This window comes from Bos indicus x Bos taurus, chromosome X, assembly GCF_003369695.1.
Source record: "Bos indicus x Bos taurus breed Angus x Brahman F1 hybrid chromosome X, Bos_hybrid_MaternalHap_v2.0, whole genome shotgun sequence".
NCBI lineage: Eukaryota > Metazoa > Chordata > Mammalia > Artiodactyla > Bovidae > Bos > Bos indicus x Bos taurus.
The window spans coordinates 133362497-133380454 of record NC_040105.1 but is presented as its reverse complement, the minus strand read 5'-3'; positions in this window follow the sequence as shown (position 1 = coordinate 133380454).

Sequence of the window (17958 nt, the reverse complement as noted above, 5' to 3'; positions counted from 1 at the left end):
CTGCTGTTGAATTAACTTTCGGGATGATGGAAATATTCAAGTTTGAGACACAATTACGGAAGTCTTCTTATTTGAACTGAGAAGACTTGGACAAATTAAGTGAGAATATACAAGGTATGGAAGGATGTGTCACTGTACACTGTATATGAACACAGCAAAAATGGTGCAACTGTGCTAGATTAGCCCAAAGGGATAAGTTGCCTATAGTTATAATTAGGAAATTTTATTTTCATTGATCAAATTAATATTACTAGCATTACCTTTGGGAGGGATTGGGGGCAGGAGGACAAGGGGACGACAGAGGATGAGATGGCTGGATGGCATCACCAACTCGATGGACGTGAGTCTGAGTGAACTCCGGGAGTTGGTGATGGACAGGGAGGCCTGGTGTGCTGTGATTCATGGGGTCGTAAAGAGTCGGACACAACTGAGCGACTGAACTGAACTGAACTGAGCAATATCTTTGTAGTTAATCTAATGAAAATTCACAAAGAGAATTGCTGGCAATTATCCCAATTAATGACAATTTTAAGCAGCAAACTATTATGTGACATCTGTTCTGGCTATACTGTAGTTTTCCCACCATAAATAATTAGAAAACTTTACCAAGTATATCCACACATTGGACAATGAATTAGCATTGAACTGGGATCCTTGAGTGAAGGGAAACTAAAAAGGTGAGCCCCATGTGAGCTCCAGCTTTCAACCTGGAGGCAATTTCCACAATGAAGGTATAGATACAGAGAATCCAAAGAATCCTCAGTGGCCTTGTTGAGTTGACGAGTTTAGAGTTCAGAGATACTGAAGAGGCTGGAAATTTTAAGGCAGAATTTTGGAAAAGCAAGAGCTATGCAGAATAAAAGCTCCAGATATTTATATAGCTATCACTTTCAAATGCATAACATAAAACCTTATATGGCTGCACACAAAATCACTAGACAGATGTAAACTAAGTAGTATCTAGAGTTCATAGAAGTGATTAAAAAGTTCCAACCAGCCAGAACAGAGAGACATTGTTGATACTAGTGACATTCACTGGAAGTTTCAGAGAAATCACTCCGTTGTAGTACAGTTGAACTCTTCCATGGAGTAAAGCTTAACTTAGAATTCCCTTGGAAAATATTAAAAAGAGGCTTTGGGGCATCAAATTCATTTGCAACTTATTTCTCTTTTCTGAAAACAAAATCCAACATCATTCAGAGAGGATGAAAAAATTCAGACATTCAACAATGTAATATTTATTTTTTTTAACAATGTAACATTTAGAATATTCACTACCACAGTAAATAAAACTACTAGATATGTCAAGATGTAAGAAAACATGGCCCATATAGTCAAGATGTCAAATTTCCACAAATTGGCCTGTGTACTTAATGCATTTTTAATGAAAATCCTTCCAAGATTTTTGTAGATGGAGAAAAACTGACTTGAAAATTTATTTAGAAAAACAAAGGTATAAGAATAACAATGGATGTTTTGAAAAAGAAAAATACAGTTGGAGGACTCACTCTGATAATAAAATATTTTTAAAAAGTACACTGTAATAATCAAGATAGTATGGACCTGGCAAGGAATATGCATACTGATGATTGGAATAGAATAGAATCTAGATATAGACCCACACAAATATAGCCAAATGATTAATTTATTGAGGTAACATTTGCTTAAAACATATGTTTGATATGTTGAGTATTATATTTCTACTTCTATATACACTAAAGTATGCTACACAATAAAAATTTAGTTTCTATTCATCATCATAGAGTTGACTCCCTTTATCCATTTTGTTTTCCTTATACACTTCTATCCCTGCGGTAACCACATTACACTCAGTATTTGGCGTGGTCTTTATTTTTATATATCACGTGTGAGTGAAATTACACAGTATTTGTCTTTCTCCATCTAACATTTCATTTATCATAATACTATGAAGGTCCATATATGTTGTCAAAAGTGGCAAAATTTTATTTTTCATAGCTGAGAATTGTTCCTGTGTGTGTGTTTGTACTTCTCTCTGTCTTGTCTATCTGTGTTTGTGCATACAACATCTTATCTATCCATCCATTCATCAGGCACTTAGGTTGCTTCTATATCTTGGCTGTTATAAATAATCCTGAAATTCATACAAGGGTGTATGTATCTATTTCATTTTGGTATTCTTCAGATAAATACTCAGAAGTGGAACAGTTACATCATATGATAGTTCCATTCTTTATTTTTTGAGGTATCTCAATATGTTTACAGTAGTGACTATACTAATTTACATTCCCACCAACAACTTACAAGAGTTCTCTTTTTTCCACATCTTCACCAACACGTGTTATTTGTGTTCTTTTTGATAATAGCCATTCTGGCCATTCTGACGGGTATGAGATAAATTGTGATTATGGTTTTGATTTCCATTTCACTAATAATTATTGATGCTGAGTATCTTTTCATGTGCCTTTTGGCCATCTATCTGTCTTCTTTGGAAAATATCTATTCAGCTCTCTGCCAGTTTTTAAATCAGGTTTTCTTTTTTTTTTTTTTTTTTTGGTATTGTATGACTTCTTTGTATTTTTAGATATTAACTCCTTATTAGATGATGGAGAAGGAAATGGCACCCCACTCCAGTACTCTTGCCTGGAGAATCCCATGGATGGAGGAGCCTGATAGGCTACAGTCCATGAGGTCGCGAAGAGTTGGACACGACTGAGCGACTTCACTTTGACTTTTCATTTTCATGCATTGGAGAAGGAAATGGCAACCCACTCCAGTATTCTTGCCTGCAGAATCCCAGGGACAGAGGAGCCTGGTGGGCTGCCGTCTATGGGGTCGCACAGAGTCAGACATAACTGAAGCAACTTAGAAGCAGCAGCAGCAGATATATGATTTCAAATATCTTCTTCCATTTGGACAGTTGCTTTATTGATTATTTCCTTTACTGTGAAGAAGTTTTTGAGTTTGATATAGTCCATTTAATTTTGTTATTTTGTATCCCTTATCTCAGGAGACATATCCAGAAAGATATTGCTAAGATAGATGCCAAAAAGTTTCCTATCTATGTTTTCTTCTAGGACTTTTATGGTTTTAGGTATTATAGTCAAGTCTAAAATCCATTTGTATTTGATTTCTGTGTATGGTGTAAGAGTGGTTTAGTTTCACTCTTGTTGATGTGACTTTCCAGTTCTCGCAACACCATTTATTGAAAGGGCTACCCTTTCTCCATTGAATATTCTTTGGCTTCCCAAAGGAAATGAAGTAAAAGACAAGATAATGCAATGAAACTTCAAATCTAGGGCTCTACAGCTAGTCAAAATATCTTTTTGAAATAAAAGTAAATGAAATTTTCTGAATACCAAAACAGATAATTTTTCAGATAATTTGTAGGCCATGCCAAAAGCAATGTTGAAAATATAGATATTTTATCATGATAAAGGGCTCTATGCATAAAAAGATGTAACAGTCCCCAAATTTTACTACTTAATTCTTTATATAAAGGAAAAATGTACAGAACAACAAAAATGATAGATTAGACAAATCCACAGAGAGTAAAATTTTAATCTTTCTCAATGACTAATAAAACAAGTGCATATAAAACAGTAATGATGTGTAAGATATTGAGACATATCAAAGAATCCTAAGTAAAAGAAAGAATATACCATATCATAGACTAGAACTTTAATATTGTAAATATGAAAATTCTGTATATATAAAGCTATAATTTTAATGCAATCCAAATCAAAGCTAACTGGGTTTTAGTTGTAGAAACTGGCAAGTTGATTCTAACAGTTTCATATAGATGCAAATGATCAAGAATAACTGAGACAATCTTTAAAAGATAAACAAAATCTGAAGACTTATATTAAGACCTACATAACTACCATATTTATGACAAGGGGTTTTCTATTACAGCAGACAAAAAGAAAGATCACAGTAATAGTCCCAGAAACAGATCCATATAAAGGAATTTGATTTATATCAAAGGCAAGATGAACCATGTTAAGCTGGATAAATGACAGTCTTTCCTGACAAGTAGAAAAGGCCCATTGGTCATATGCATGAAAACAGGAAATATTGACTTTAATCTCATACTGTAAAAAATAAATTTTAGATATATTCTGCATATAAATCTGAAAAGTAAAATGACAAAGCCTTTAAAGTATAGCATAGAACAGTATCTACATGAGTTTAAGTATCAAATAATATATTCTAAACACAAGGCATAGGAAGAAGAGATCAAAATAACAGAATAGAAGGACAGGAAGCTCGCCTCTTCCCACAGATAAATCAAAATTACAGTTATAAACAGAACAATTCTTATAGAAAATATACTGAATGTTGGGGAAAGATCTCATACAACCAAAGTGGCAAGAAAGATCACCATGTAACCAAGCAGGACAAAAGGTTTAAAAAAAAAAAAAAGGGAAGAGGGAAAGATAGGACCTGAGCCCCTGGGAGGGAGCTGTGAAAGAGGAAAGGTTTACCTCTAGGCTCAATTAGTCTTTAAATAATAATGAAGACCTTCACTGAGGTATTCCCAGTGCCCATAAGACTAGCTGCCCATTCATAAATCTTGACTTAGGAATGCACTTCCTGTTTCCAAGCATGTACCCCCCAGACCCTAGGTTAACTGTGAAATTGTCCCAATCGTCCTTCAGCTGTGTCGGGGGCAGCTGTGAATGCTTCTGGTTCATGGGCCCCCTGATCTCACCCTGTGAGTAAGTTACCTATAACAATAAACTGATCCACTGATTATTAAAACAAAAAAAAAAAAAAAGAGGAAAGGTTTACTCACTCTGGGAACACCCTTGACTAGCTGGGAGATCAGCCAGGACAGAAAGGGAGCTTCAGAAACTCAGAGGAGAGTGCAGCAGATAGATTACAGCAGGGAGAACAGAGACCAGTACAGATGGTCCTGGCCACCTCCCTACACTCCTCAGCCCAAAACACATCGGCTGGTAATCCCAGGGGCTAGATGCTGAAACCTGGACTTTGGCAGGCAGGCCACGGGAGAGGAGCATGGTTGGCTGTGCATCAATGGCCTGAAAGGACTGGAGTGTGAGCTGAGCTGCAGCTAATGTTGTACACAGAACAGATCCTGGGTCCTCCACAGAAGCCTCGGTGAGTAAAGGGAGAGACACTGCCCTGCCTAAGCAACATCATTCTAGGTGGGTTCATAGTCGGTTCAACTCCACCTCAACAAAGCTCTGGGAGTTCACAAGCCCCTTCAGGTTGCTTACACTTGGAGACGGGTTGAAACCTGAGCCAATCCCCAGTGGCCATAGGATTTGGCAATTTCGGAAGCTGAGCTGAAGTCTAAGGACTGTCTAAGTGGCTGTGAGATCCAAAGATTCACCCCACCTCAGGCAGCTTTGTAAATGCAGTGGCTGGGGCAGGTCTAGAGTTAGCAGCTACAGGATTTGCTGCATGAGCGCAGGGAGGCAGGCAGGATCTGGGTCTGAGCTGATGCTGGAATTCCCACATGGGTCCAGGCGTGACTACAGTGGTCCCAGTGCTTCACTTCAGTGGATCTGCAACAACTGATCTGTGCTGGTGACTTTGTGAGTAAAGCACCTGAGGGAAACACTAGCCAACTGCCTGCGTTTCCACGGTTGAGGCGGGGCTGAGGGCAGTGCCAACAAGAGTGTGCTTTGTGAACTTGCACACTGGGTGACAGGAAACAGCACATAGCATGTTTTTCAGTGGAGAAATCCAGCAGAGGAATATTCAGTGGCTCCTCTGCCAGGGTGAGCACATCAGTCTCGCCTTTATCATGCCAAAGCTCAGAGACAGATCTGGGGGTTTCTACTCCAATAACCAGGGTGCAGACCCCATTATTGGCAAGACTGTTGACAAGCACAGAGCGAAGAGGAGGACCCCTTCAACATCTGGTTCAAACTGTGGTCAAGACAATAGCAATTACACCCCCTGTCAAGGGAATAAGGGCCAGCACACACTGAGGAAAGACATGGCAGACATCTGTACTAAAAATAGCCCTCACACCAAAAAAATTGGACTCTCACAGGCTAAACAGGCACGTTCCTGCATAAAAGCAGTCCTCCAAGAGAACAGTACATTACTGTTTCTCCTCAACTCATAGAGTCAGAGAAATCTAAGTAAAATGAAGCAGAGGAACCACTCCCAATCAACAGATCAAAAGAATTCCTCTGAAAGAAGAATGAAACAGATCAGTCCAGTCTACAACACCTCAAGTACAACAGAAACTACAATGCAACATTGTAAATAAACTATATTTCAATATCAAAATTTTAAAAAGAAAGCATAAAGAACCAGCCAGGCATAAAAGAAATATTGATAATCTGGACTATATTAACATTAAAAATATTTGTTAATTAAAACCATCATTAAGATGGTGAAAATTCAACCATCATGTGTGAAGAGATTTGTAGTTCTTTTATTGTATTATAGACTTATATTAAAAATATATAAAAAATCCTATAAAGCAGTATGAAAAATGTGGACAACCCAATAGAAAAGTGAATATACAAATGGCTAATAAACAGATGAAAATCCTCAAATTTATTAGTTAGGAAAGAAAGGCAAATTAAACTTATAAAGAAGTACCATTATATACATATACCAAAATGATTGGAACTAAAAACTGCTACAGGGGTATCTCAAATAATGAAAAACAGAATTACCATATGACCCAACAATCCTGCTTCTAGGTCTACACCCAAAAGAATTGAAAGCAGGGATTTAAACACATATTTGTACACCCATGTTTAGAGCTGCATGATTCACAATACCCAAAAGATAGCAATAACCCAAGGATCAATTGATAAATGAATGGATAAACAAAATGTGGTACATGCAATGATTGAATATTAAAAAGGAATGAACCCTTATAAAGGAATGAAATTCTGATACAAACTACCATATGGATGAACATTTATTAAATCATTATGCTAAGTGAATTAAGCCAGATTCAAAGGAACAAATATACAATTCCATTTATCTGAAGTATCTAGAATAGTCACATTTATACAGACAGAAAAAGGATAGCAGTTAATGGGAGCTGGTAGAAGGGGAGACTGTGGAGTTATAGTTTGATAGGTACAGAGTTTCAGTTTGGGATGATGAAAATATTCTGGATATGGATATACTGATGGTTGCAAAACAGTGTGACTATAATGCCACTGAGTTGTAAATTTACATTTTTAAATGGCAAATTATGTTATATATATTATCAATTTTAAAAAGTAATTTTAAAAAATATTTCAAATACAAAATGTTGGGAAGAATATAGAGTGACTAGAAACTCTCATATATTGCTTGTGGGAATATAAATTGGCACAAGCACTTTGGAGTATTTTTGGCAATATTTGTGAAAGTTGAATGTAGGCATTCTCTGCTGCTAAGTCACTTCAGTCGTGTCCGACTCTGTGCGACCCCATAGACGGCAGCCACCAGGCTCCCCCGTCCCTGGGATTCTCCAGGCAAGAACACTGGAGTGGGTTGCCATTTCCTCCTCCAATGCATGAAAGTGAAAAGTGAAAGTGAAGTCGCTCAGTCGTGTCTGACTCTTAGCAACCCCATGGACTACAGCCTACCAGGCTCCTCCATCCATGGGATTTTCCAGGCAAGAGTACTGGAGTGGGGTGCTTAGCAATTATACAATTAGGTTCCTACATAACATAAAAAAGTGTTGCCATCTACTATAATGTGGATGGCTCTCACATACAACATTGAAAAAAACAGTATATATTGCATTGCTGCATTTATATAAAGTTCAAAAATAAGCACAACTTATCTATGACAATAGAATTTAAAAAGTCAAGCTCGTGGTTATCTTGGGGTGGAGGGAAAGAAGTTGGCTGGGGCATGAGTGGTCTTTTAGGGTGCTAGAAATATCTTGCTTCTTAATCTGAGTGCTTGTTACTTTTGGAAAACTCATGGAGCTCTATACTTATGTTTTCTGTACTTTTCTGTTTATATGCTGTGTTTCAATTAAAATGTTTCTTAAAAATCAATCATCTGGCATTTTGAACATTTCAAAATGTAATCTGAACATTTCCTTTCATCAACCCAATCATATAATAGAACAAAGAAGGCTTTCTACAATTCTTTCCTCAATGGAAATGGTTGAAATAGGCCAAGGCAAAATCACCTGAAAACCAATCTATTTTCTAACTTTGGAAAGTAAGTAGCAAGATTTAACATACCTGTGTGTTTAGCCACTCATATTTGACTCTAAGCAATATCACAAGGGAATCTTGTTCCAGTTGGCAATAAGCTATCAAATCTGTATGTGATCCATTTGTGATGGAACTACATTCAGTCAGTCACAAAATAAATCTACTATGCACAAATATGCATGCATGTGTGTGTGCACACACATACACGGGGCTATGGAAAATTATTATTAGGAACAAGGAAGCTAAACCACTCTCAGTCTCCAAGTTTACATGAAGGTTTACAAAACTCAGAAGGGTAGAAATATTGTGGTCATTTGTTTTGTAAATATCAAGTGACAGCAATTTTGTATGATATATGTAAGTTATTCAATCCCATTCCAATTTAATTTTTTCTTTTGCTTTTATTCAAACTTGTGTACAGAAAATTACACATGTATTTCATCCTAACCTAAGCTCTCTTGAGTAATCCAGAGATACTAAATCAAAAAAGCAGTAAGTAAATTTTTTGAAAGGTGGGAACAGAGTAACTGGGAGAGGAAAAGTGGGAAATAAGATGATGAAAATAACTAGAAGAGGTCAAGAGAAAGAGAAAATAAATAAGGAGATGTAAGTGGACATTGAGAGAAGAGAAATGAGAGAAAACAAATAAAGAGAAACAAAGCAGTGGAAAAAGAAAAAACTAAAGAGAGCCCTGTGGAAATTAAATAGGCAGAAATCTGGATGTCAAATAAGGCAAATACAAAATAAGCTATAAAGTAAAACTCCAAATCACTATCAAAAGTTTTCACACTTCATAGAAGAATTGTCCTAAAAAATTAGCACTTTCATGCCCACAAATTTTCTACCTTTATGATTTTTCACCTTCACAAAATCATTCTTAGGAAACTTCTTTAAACTGTGTACGTGTTAGTTAACAGATTAACTCCTTTAGAGACTGGCTTAGTGCCAAAACAGTCACTATCCTTTGAAGATCAATTCAAAAAGAGGATAAATAACTATATAAATACAATGAAAATTAATAGAAAAAATGAATTTATCAAAATATTGTAAATATCCATTCAGAAAATTGGGAATGAAACAATGAGAGAAGCTGCTATGACTGATCATTAAGGGAGAATAGGAGAAAAGAGGGAAGGGGAGAGTCATGACAAGGCAAGGGAGATAGAGACTAAGTTAAAGAGAAACTGTAGAGAAAGAGAATCCTACAGATTACTACCGACATCTGTCAGCTCTTCATCTTCTCTCTCTCAATGTTTACATTATTTGTAACTACACCAAAAAAATCCTAACCAGTACTACAGATATACTTATTAGGTAACTGAACTTCAGTGCATGGGGAAATAATTCAGTAAAGTGAAACTGAAAAATAGAATAGTTCTGTACTAACATATCAGATATTTCCTAAGTTTGGCCATTTGGTAAAGCCCCAGCTACCACCAGGATGTGTTTCCCTGGTGACTCAGTTGTAAAAAATCCATCCGTCAATGCAGAAGATGTGGGTTCAATCCTTGGGTCAGGAAGATCCCCTGGAGAAGGGCATGGCTATCCACTCCAGTAGTCTTGCCTGGGAAATGCCATGGACAGAGGAGCCTGGTCCATGGGGTCCCAAAAGAGTCAGATATGACTGAACATTAGCAACTAAACCACCACCACCTCCATTAGGACAAGCTGTTCCAGGTGGGGTCTGATCTACTTCATATGGGCAAACCTGATAGCACCTATCCTGTTTTTCTGAGGTCACGATTTTGGCCATGGTATAAGAAACCAGGGACATTTTTAGAACCACTGTGAAGTGTAGGGGGAGAATTAAGGCCCCATGCACTTAACTTTGACCAGAAATGGGTGCTGGGGGCTATATTCCCCTTTAAGTCCTTGGATCTACTGTCAAGAGAAGTAGTTGTTTATATAGATTTTCAGATGACAGTCCTATGGACTCAAGCAAGCTCTTGACATCAAGTGGTGACCAGTTCTATTCCTGCACTGGTTCTTCCTACTTCCTTGCCTCACCTTTTCACTTATCCCTTCTCTGTGAGATTGTACCCCCTAATAAAGAATTCACATCAGGCTGCTTTCTGAAGAACCCAGTCTAAGGCAGCCCTCAAAAGGCTAAAACTCTTTGGGATTCAGTGTTTATATATTTAGATAGCAGACAAAATATGGTACAAAGTGAGGAAAACAAAAAGCTGCTGAGCAGCCACTATTTAAGTTAACCCAGGACTACCTTGTTCATTGGATTCTCCCTGATGTCAAATGCTACTTTAAAAAATGTGGCTTATACCACCCGTTGAGGGAATTGATACATAATTTAAACCCCATTTTTCAAAAGTTATTTAACTAAGTAACTGAAAACTGGTAATAAACATGAAACATATGCAAAGCATCCTCTTTCTTTCTCTTTTTTTATGTTATACACTCCCCTTGACTGAGGCCACTTAGCCACAAGAACCCCATCCCCGCTACATTCCTGCCTTGCTCCTAGCAACTTTATCTCCACCTTAGTAGTTTTGGCAACCTAAGCACTGGCCCTTGCCTTATATTTTCCTGTCTTTAGAAAAGGAAAGTCTTGCTTGAAGTCCTAAATTTTGGGACTGCAGTGTCCTTGCTGCCAGATTTCGTGCTGCCTTCTTGCCTTGGGAAATCTGTGATTATCAACTATTAATACTTTGTGTTTCCTGGACAGTATGATCCACCCACTTTTTAGGATATCTCAATTACTCCATGTTAGAGCTTAACCATGACTGTGGTGCTGGAGAAGGCTCTTGCAAGTCCCAAGGACTGCAAGGAGATCAAACCAGTCAATCCTAAAAGAAATCAACCCTGAATATTCATTGGAAGGACTGATGCTGAAGTTGAAGCTCCAATACTTTGGCCACCTGATGCAAAGAGCTGGCTCATTAGAAAAGACCCTGATGCTGGGAAAGATTGAAGGCAGGAGGAGAAGGGGGTGACAGAGGATGAGATGGTTGGATAGCATTACCAATTCAATGGACATGAACTCGAGCAAACTCCGAGAGATACTGATGGATAGGGAGGCCTGGTGTACTGCAGTCCATTGGGTTGCAAAGAGTTAGACACAACTTAGAGATTGAACAAATACAACAAATGATTGTGAGCTTCTATCCACTCATTAATAACATGTTTTGTCTAGCAAACATTATTAGAGTGGCTCTAATTCCAGCCAAGAAGAATATGTCACAGAATTCATGCTTAATCCCAGTGAAGGAGCACTCCCTTCCTCTTCTTCCTCCCACTGAATTGAGCCAGTCAATTTTAGCTCCCTCCTCTCTGGTACACTTCCAGCTGGAATCATTGATATTGTATGTCTACATCTCCTATCTGTCCATATCTTGAACTAGTCCTGAACAATGTAGACAATATATTAGCTGTCAGAAACATGGACTTGGGCAAACTCCAGGAGATGGTGAGGGACAAGGAGGCCTGGCGTGCTGCAGTCCATGGGATCATGAAAAGTTGTACATGACTGGGCAACCAACAACCATGAAAGAAACATGGATTATAATGTGATATCAAGACCATAAGGGAAAAGGATGAAGTTAAAGTCAATTTACATTATTTACCAAACTCATGTTTGGTTTCCATTTACCCTCTTTTTCTTTTAATATAGCAATCTTTATAGCAAGTAGAGATCACAAAGCCCTACTTTTCTCTGCCTTTATCCTTTATCTCATTTTTCATGAATTCAGTGAGGCAGTGTTTGGTAATAGCATCAAATTAGTAAGAAATCTGAGGTCTACCAATTTGACAATGATATACCTGTCAAAATGGGTTTACTTTCAGCCTGTACCAGGTATAATTAGAATAAAATATCTACTTCTTAGCATTTCTCTTGGGTTGACCCAACTCTGAAAGCTCTCAGGTCCTTAAAGCATATTGATTAATAATATGATTTTTCCCAGACCCCTGTAGCTAGTGAAGCACCCACTAAAGATGATATCTGTAGTCAAAATTTGAATGTGCACAGTTTCAAATTATCTACTTTGATGTACAAAACAGTATCATCTGAAAAACTCATTTGTTTAAAGTTTTATATTTTAGCCATTAAAAAATTTCATTCTTTCGAATGAATGTGCTGTAAACATTTCCATACCTACTGAGTAATATTAATTATATAAAGGTTTGAAAAAATATTAATCATTAAAAGCAGAAATAGGATGTGCAATAGCCTGGAAGAACTGGTATTATCACTTTTGTGGCCAGTTTAATGCATTCTTATAATAATCATTTTTACCTAAATCATCATGATCCAGGGAAAGATACTTTCTTTGGAAGTAGACAGGTGGGGGCAGAAGAGACAGGAAGGAGATATGACAATCTTACCATGCTTTAAATAGTCACATTAGATATTAGTCACATTTTCATCAACTCATTTAAATATACTGTAATAGACACTGTAAAAGCGATCCTTTAAAGATTTCACTGTGTGATAGTCCTGTCACTTCCTGCCTAAAGTATAGCATGAAAAATGAGTTGGTCACTATCTAGACCAAAAGAAAGGAAGGAAGGAAGGAGAGAGGGAGGAAAAAGGAAGGAAGAAAGGAAAGAGAGACAGAACTTTACTAATGCTGAAATTTCATGGTCTTAACTGCAGATAGTCTTAAACACAAATATACATGTGTGATATTACTTTGTGCAATAATTTAGAGGCATGTTCAATATCTATGCAAAATTGGTTAGTGCATTAGTGGTCAACAGTGAATGTCCCACTCGTATGGTCTATTGGCAAGATATTGGGGTCAAAAAGAATCTCCCTCACTGAATTGCTTCAGTATCTGAAATTACCCATACATTTAATGTCTCAAAATGGTTAATTCAGAGGTCCAAAATTTGGTAGAAATTTTGCATGTGAAGAGAGGTGTGCTTAGTTCAAGTAAGCAATTAGATTAGTTGGGTAAAATCATTATCTTAATTTCATAAAAAAGTGAATAAAATCTGATAATGGGTATAATTAGGAAAGCAAGAGTATTGACTTTATGTTCTTATATTTTGCAAAAACCATTAAACAAGGCTACCTTAGGAAAACTGGACTTGAGAAGTATGATTATGGGAGAGGACTTGTAGTATTTCTCCCCAGGAGTCCCTTGTCTTAGTCAGGATTCTCTGAAGAAACAGAAGCAGTAGGATCTGTATATAAAGACATTTATTGTAAGGAATTGGTTCACGTGATTGTGGAAGCTGGGAAAATCCTGAGGTCTACAAGTAAATTCCTGGCAACCCAGTAAGAGATGATGGTTTAGTCCCAGTCTTACTCTGTAGGCCTGCAAACCAGGAAAGCCAATGGAACAATTCTAGTCTAAAGGTCAGCAGGCTCCAAACCCAGGAAGCACTGATGTTTCAGTTTTGATTCAAGGGCAGGAAGAAGACAATATTCCAGTTTGAAGTCCATCAAACTGGAAGAATTCTCACTTACTTAGAGGAAGGTAAGCCTTTTTGTTCTATTCAAGCCTTTGACTGATGGGATGAAGACAACCTGCTTTACTCACTTTCACAATTCAAAAGTTAATCTCATGTAAAAATACACTCATAGAAATATCTAGAATAATATTTGATTATCTGGCCACCCCTTGATGAACCTAGTTGACTCATAAAATTAACATCATATCCTTCTTTCCCTGTTGACTTAGCTTATGTTAACAATGAAAATGAATACTGAAAAGATGGAAGCCAACTGATGCTGGGTGGCTGCAAACGCATGGTTGAAAAGTCATAGAGAAGCACTTTTCCATAAAAAAGTCTTAACAGTGTTTCACGCCTGGGTAAGGGGAATAGGAAAGAATGGCCTATAAGTTCTAGTATAGTTGGAGCTTTATCTTTTTGATCACATAGTGTGAGTGCCCAGTAATATACACTACATGATTAAATAATTCTTTGTTGACTTACTGAACAGATGAATGAAAGTTTAAAAGATTTAGAGAAGTTAGAAAAATTGCACTAAACTTTAACATCAGAGAATGTGATGGGTTAGGATCAGAAATTCAGATAAAGCTAAAGATACAAAAGTTCAATCTGGTAAAAATTAAATGTCCAGAGAATTTGGGACACTGTCTTTACTGAAGACAAATAATTCTGTATAAACAGTAGTACTCATAAATACTTAATTGAAAATTAATGAATTAGTAATGACTCTAGGACAGAAACTATTTGCTCTCCATTTCTGTTGTTAATGTTACTTTTTTCTTTCTTTTCCCGATCTAGATTACCCCCTTTAATACTAATGGTCTTCCTAGAGTGCAACTCACTACTGTTTATCATCCTATCAGGATACTCAGCTAAATTTCATTTCATCATGGAAAACTGGGTTTATCTTCAAGTACCTAATCTAGCCATATGGACATGTCTGCTTGCCAGGTATCATAATGCTCCATTCTGATACATTTCATGGTCATCCCAAACCAAGTTGTCCTTCTGTATGTATCTTGAGTTAATGACTTGTAAGTTTTTATGGCGGAGAGAAGGTATTTTGTAAGAATTAAAGCAAGAATCTCATTGATGAAAGCTAAAACTGTACATTTCTTTGTCATATATAAGGATTACATTCATCCATCCATTCATTCAAAATACTACTGAGAAAATATTACATGCCAGGTGGTCATTTGGGCAGTATGGATACAATAGTGAGTCACATACATGATACCGGCTTCAGTGAATCTTATATTCCAGTAAAAATTCCATATAAAAAACAAAAGCAAATATCTTTTTAAGTCAGAGAAGTGGACAGTGTACATTCACCAACTATAGCAAGCACATTGACCTAGCAGACCTAGTGAAAACAATTAACACCACTTAATAGCTTTATCCCCATTCCAGTGTTCCAAAAGCCTTTCCCATTTGTTCTTATAAATTATGGTTTATCATTTATCTTTTCTAATTTATACTTGATTACAACCACCAGCTGACAAACTATGGGCTTCCCACACCAATGAATTAATTTCAAACTGGAACAAAAACTGATTCCACTCTGTCCTTTTCAAACGCTCTTGACCCAACCCATTCCAGACAGGCCATATTTCTACATTAAGTAACAAAATACAGAAAGAAGAAATGGAGATGGATTAAAAAAGACAAAATCCAAAGAAAATAAGTGGTTTAAGGAAAATATGTGATGATGGTATGGGGTGCTATAAAATTTTTATTGCCACTTCCTTGGGAAGACCAGCATAACTTATGTCTGCTGCTGCCACTTATAAGTAATGTGGTTACCACAAACTCACTGCGGTAAAAACTTCAAACATTTTCACCACCACATATTATACACTTACACCTACACCAGTAATTTAGTGACCTTTCCAGATGCCTTCCTCTGTGATACTTTATTTCTTGATGCCCCTTCTTTTTTTTTTAATTTAATGGGACAAATTCATTTTTAGCACAGTATGTAGCTGATTAAACACAGAGCTCTGATAATTTTTGAAAATAAGGCTGCAACAATTAATGCACCACATCTGACGCTATGTCTACCACAATAAATACTTTGGATGAATCTTCCCTATGTTAGGCACTGCAAAATAAGTCAATGGTTTCTCCCATTCTTGTGAATAAAGATAAGGTTCACCTTCATTGATTCATTTGGATCTATTGCCTCAACATTGCTTAACTATAAGAATCATGGAAATTCAGAATGATCTTACATCCTAACTAGTGAATTTTAAACAATGTTACAATTATTCTAAGAGCTGATACATGGTTCAGAATGGTTTGATGAAACTGAGGTAGCTTCAAGTAGAATAGTTCTATTTTAATCTATTCTATATATTGGAGTTCTACACAAGATTTAATTTGAGGCAACATTTACACTGAGAAAATGTACACACAAACAAAAATATATAAACAAAGTACCTAGAAAATGACTCATCTGGATAAATATTTCCATTTGAGAGGTGAGAAAACATATCTCTAGGAAGGTTAAATGATAAATATACATTCACACAGCCACTTGGAGGCACAACTGAGACCAGCACAGGTAGTTCCCCTAAATTCCAGTCTATTATTCATCCTATGAGACAACAATGAATTATATACCTATAATTAATATTATTTATGATATAAATAGTGTTGGAACTGGGCTGAGTACCATATGTGACATAAACTATATTAGACATAACAGTTTCAGACAATATATTTAGCTAGTGCAAACACATTTTGTTTTTCTTTTCCCTGAGTAAAGAGCAGGCTACAGGCTAATAACAAGAAAAAAACTTTCAGATTATAATTTTCAGGAAATCATGACATTGCTGAAAGAATTTTGGAGGGAGTATGGTTGAGTAAGAGGACATGGAGCTCACCTCCTCCAGTGAACTCATAAAAAATACATCTACATATGGAACAATGTTCACAGGAAACTAAGTGGTAACTGGGAAAAGGACTCCTCTACAACCAGACTGTGAGAAAAATCCACATGTGATTGGGCAGGATGGGAGAAAAGGATCAGGCTGGGACCTGTACCCCTGTGAGGGGAGTCAGAGGAAAAGAGAGATCACCAAGGTAGACACTAACTTTGGGGAATGTACAGGTTGAGCCACAGACCAGGCATCCCAGATAAGCCCCCTTGGTGGCTTGGAGAATTGCAGTGAATGAAAAGCTGCAAAAGCCTAGAATCTACTCATGAGGAGTATACAGGTACTGGCTTGCCCCTAGGCAGGGCAGAAAGAGGTTGGCCTTAGAAGCTGCCAGCTCAGCGTTCTCCCCAATCTGAAGCAATGAAAACCCTGACCCAACTCACTCCATATTCCAGATTGGCACTAGATCTAGGGTGGCCAGGACTTTGGAAAGACTTGATTTAGGTACTCAGAGGTGACCTTGGGTCCAAGGCAAAGCCCAGGTAGTGTGGTACAAACCACTGTTGGTGCTTACTCAAGCAGCTGTGCAAAAATAGTCAACATTTCTGAGGGCAGTGAAGTGGCTGGAATTCTTGCAGTCACCTAGCTGCATGCCCCAGCTGAAGTCCTGTGAACACTCCAGCCATGCTCTCTCAATATCCCAGGCTAGGACGAGATCTGGAGCAGACATGACAGAGGAAAAGATGCGATGACAGGATGCATCTCAGCAGAGCCACCATGTTTATACAAGTAAAGCATTAGAACTCTAAGTGCCCAAGTCCCACTTTTCTCATCCCTCCACTTCTCTGGTGAAAAGGACCCAGTGAGGGGAGAAGGAAAAACATACACTTAAAGGGAACAGACCTAGCTGAAGCCTAACCCTCAGGGTTTCCACTCAAGCAACATGGTAACAGACTCCACCCTCTGACAGAGCAGAAATGGCCGCTGAGTAGAGAGGAAGTCCCACCTCATATCCTGCCTAGGCTCTATTCTTCCATTGCAAACACAATCCCTACCAAGGTGATACCTAACAGCATATCCTGAGGATAGATGTCACAGTGTTCACATCAAATCCAGCCCTCCCACCAAAGATACTGGGTACATGCAGTCAACATAGAGATACTCACACATAAAATTATACCTTCAAGACAAAAATAGGTAACTATTTCACCTAAATTGACAGAGACAGAGAAAGTTAAGCAAAATGGAAAGGCATAAGAACTGCTCCCAACTGAAAGAAACAGAGAAAGCCCTAAAAAATAAATACTGAAACAGAAATAAATATTATACCAGACAAACAATTCAAAACATTATTAATAAAAGTTAACAGAATTGTTGTGATGTTCAGTCACGCAGTCCTGTCTGACTCTTTGTGACCCCATGGACTTCAGCATGCCAGGCTTCCCTGTCTTTCACCATCTCCCAGAGCTTGCTCGAATTCATGTCCATTGAGTCAATGATGCCATCCAACTATCTGATCCTCT